This window comes from Arachis duranensis, chromosome 2 (assembly GCF_000817695.3).
Source record: "Arachis duranensis cultivar V14167 chromosome 2, aradu.V14167.gnm2.J7QH, whole genome shotgun sequence".
Taxonomy (NCBI): Eukaryota; Viridiplantae; Streptophyta; class Magnoliopsida; order Fabales; family Fabaceae; genus Arachis; species Arachis duranensis.
This window is the reverse complement of record NC_029773.3, coordinates 70,706,225-70,710,070: the sequence shown is the minus strand read 5'-3', so window position 1 is coordinate 70,710,070 and position 3,846 is coordinate 70,706,225. Positions and strand designations below refer to the sequence as shown.

General features: G+C 42.4%; 1 non-coding gene across 1 annotated transcript; it reads right to left on the bottom strand.

Annotated features, from left to right (window-relative positions):
* Positions 1–324: 324 nt before the first annotated feature.
* LOC127745054 (small nucleolar RNA R71) lies at positions 325–432 on the bottom strand. The gene has a single exon (XR_008006244.1). It is a non-coding gene; the product is annotated as a small nucleolar RNA R71 (small nucleolar RNA).
* Between the last annotated feature and the right edge of the window lie 3,414 nt (positions 433–3,846).

Sequence of the window (3,846 nt, the reverse complement as noted above, 5' to 3'; positions counted from 1 at the left end):
AGGAGAAGCATCTCTATTCCTGCCATTGGAGCAAACAACTTTGAGCTTAAGCCTCAATTAGTTTCTCTGATGCAATAGAATTGCAAGTTTCATGGACTTTTATTGGAAGATCCTCATCAGTTCTTGGCTGAATTTTTGTAAATCTATGACACTGTTAAGACCAATGGAGTTGATCCCGAGGTCTACAGACTTATGCTTTTCCCTTTTGCTGTAAGAGACAGAGCTAGTATATGGTTGAACTCACAACCTAGAGACAGCCTGAACTCTTGGGAAAAGCTGGTCAATGCCTTCTTAGCTAAATTCTTTCCACCTCAAAAGATGAGTAAGCTAAGAATGGAAGTTCAAACCTTCAAACAGAAGGAAGGTGAATCCCTCTATGAAGCTTGGGAAAGATACAAGAAATTGATCAGAAGGTGTCCTTTTGACGTGCTTTCAGAATGGAGCATCATAGGTATCTTCTATGATGGTCTATCTGAGTTATCAAAGATGTCATTGGACCATTCTGCAGGTGGATCTATTCATCTGAAGAAAATGCCTGTAGAAGCCCAGGAACTCATTGAAATTGTTGCAAATAACCAGTTCATGTACACTTCTAAAAGAAATCCTGTGAACAGTGGGACAACTCAGAAGAAAGGAGTTCTTGAGATTGATACTCTGAATGCCATATTGGCTCAGAACAAATTATTGACTCAGCAAGTCAATATAATTTCTCAGAATCTGACTAGATTACAAGCTGCATCCAACAGTAATAAAGAAGCATCTTCTGAAGAAGAAGCTTATGATCCTGAGAACTCTACAATGGAAGAGGTGAATTACATGGAAGAACCCTATGGAAACACCTATAATCATTCATGGAGGAATCATCCAAATCTCTCATGGAAGGACCAACAGAAGCCTCAACAAGGCTTCAACAACAATAATGGTGAAAAAATAGGTTTAGCAATAGCAAGCCTTTTCCATCATCTTCTCAGCAACAGACAGAGAATTCTGAGCAGAGCATCTCTGGCTTAGCAAATATAGTCTCTGATCTATCCAAGGCCACTCTCAGTTTCATGACTGAAGCACGGTCCTCCATCAGAAATTTGGAGGCACAAGTGGGTCAGCCGAGTAAAAGAGTTATTGAAACTCCTCCTAGCACTCTCCCAAGTAATACAGAAGAGAATACAAAAAGAGAGTGCAAGGCCATCCACACGTCCAACATGGCCGAACTTGTAGAGGAGGGAAAGGCAATGATTCCCAGTGAGGAAGACCTCATGGGACATCCACTGACCACTAGGGAGTTTCCTCCCGAGGAACCAAAGAAATCTGAGGCTCATCTAGAGACCATAGAGATTCCACTAAACTTCCTATTACCATTCATGAGCTCTGAAGAATACTCTTCTTCTGAAGAAGATGAAGTTACTATTGAAGAGCAAATTGCTCAGTATCTAGGAGCAATCATGAAGCTGAATGCCAAATTATTTGGTAATGAGACTTAGGAGGATGAACCTCCATTGCTCATTAATGAACTAAACGCCTTGGCTCAGCTGAAGATACCTCAAAAGAAACTAGATCCCGGAAGGTTCTTAATACCTTGCGCCATAGGCACCATGACCTTTGAGAAGGCTCTGTGTGACCTGGGGTCAGGCATAAACCTCATGCCACTCTTTGTAATGGAGAAACTGGAAATCTTTGAGGTACAAGCTACAAGAATCTCACTAGAGATGGCAGACAAATCAAAGAAACAGGCTTATGGACTTGTAGAGGATGTCTTGGTAAAGGTTGAAAAACTTTACATCTCTGCTGATTTCATAATCCTAGACACTGGGAAGAATAAGGATGAATCCATCATCCTAGGCAGACCCTTCCTAGCTACAGCAAAGGCTGTGATTGATGTAGACAGAGGAGAGCTAGTTCTTCAAGTGAATGAGGACTATCTTGCGTTTAAAGCTCAAGGATCTCCTTTTGTACACATGGGGAAGAAGCATGAAAGGCTTCTCTCAATACAGAGTCAAACCAAGCCCCTACATTCAAACTCTAAGTTTGGTGTTGGGAGGCCACAACCATGCTCTGAGAATCTGTGAGGCTCCATGAGAGCTCACTGTCAAGCTATTGACATTAAAGAAGTGCTTGTTGGGAGGCAACCCAATTTTTACTTATCTATGTTGAATTTCTATTTTTCATTGTTATTTTATGTTTTCTTTATGATGATGATCATGTGGAGTCACAAAAACAAAAGCAAAAATCAAAAACAGCATTGAAAATAGCACACCCTGGAGGATGAGCTTACTGGTGTTTAATCGCCAATAAGGGTAGCAGAATGGGCGTTAAACGCCCAGTCTGGCACCATTCTAGGCGTTTAATGCCAGAAAAGGGCACCAGACTGGCTTTTAACACCAGCAAAGGGCACTGAGCTGGCGTTAAAAGCCAGAAAGGGAAGAAAAGCTGGCGTTAAACGCCAGAAATGGGCAGCAACCTGGCGTTTAATGCCAGGATTAGCACTCAGAGGGCATTTACATGCCAAAATGGTGCAGGGATGAGAAATCATTGACACCTCAGGATCTGTGGACCCCACAGGATCCCTACCTACATCAACTCACTCTCTCTCTTCTTCATACATTCCAATAACACCCTTCCCCAAATACCCTTCACCAATCACCTCCATCTCTCTTCTCCATCACCTCTTCACCACTCACATCCACCCACTCTTCCCCAAAAACTCTACTTACCTCAACATTCAAATTCATATCCTTTCCCTCCCAAACCCAACCCCTAATGCACGAACCCTACCCCTTTCTCCACTCCTATATAAATCCTTCATCACTCCTTCGTTTTCACACATCATATACACTTTTCCCCTCCTTGGCCGAACTTTTTTCACCCTCTTTCTCCTTCATTTCTTCTTCTTCTCCATCCTTCTTTCTTCTTTTACTTGAGGGTGAGTAAACCTTTTAAGTTTGGTGTGGAAAAAGCATTGCTTTTTGTGTTTCTATAACCATTTATGGCACCTAAGGCCGAAGAAACCTCTAAAAAGAGGAAAGGGAAGGAAAAAGCTTCCACCTCCGAGTCATGAGAGATGGAGAGATTCATCTCAAAGGTCCATCAAGACCACTTCTATGAAGTTGTGGCCAAGAAGAAGGTGATCACTGTGGTCCCTTACATGCTCAAGAAGAATGAGTATCCGGAGATCCGACATGAGATTCGAAGAAGAGGTTGGGAAGTTCTCACCAACCCCATTCAACAAGTCGGAATCTTAATGGTTCAAAAGTTCTATGCTAATGCATGGATCACCAAAAACCATGATCAAAGTGTGAACCCGAACCCAAAGAATTGGCTTACAATGGTTCAGGGGAAATACTTAGATTTCAGTCCGGAAAATGTAAGGTTGGCATTCAACTTGCCAATGATGCAAGGAGATGCACGCCCCTTTACTAGAAGGGTCAACTTTGAATAAAGGTTGGACCAAGTCCTCATGGACATATGTGTGGAAGGAGCTCAGTGAAAAAGAGACTCCAAAGGCAAGCCAGTTTAATTGAGAAGGCATGACCTTAAACCCGTGGCTAGAGGATGGTTAGAGTTCATCCAACGCTCTATTATTCCTACTAGCAACCGGTCTGAAGTAACTGTGGATCGGGCTATCATGATCCATAGTATCATGATTGGAGAGAAAGTGGAAGTTCATGAGATCATACCTCTAGAACTATATAAGGTTGCTGATAAACCTTCCACTTTAGCAAGGTTAGCCTTCCCTCATCTCATCTGTCACCTATGTAATTTAGCTGGAATTGTCATAGAGGAAGACATCCTCATTGAAGAGGACAAGCCCATCACTAAATAAGAGAGCCCACTCATGGAACTCAACAAGCG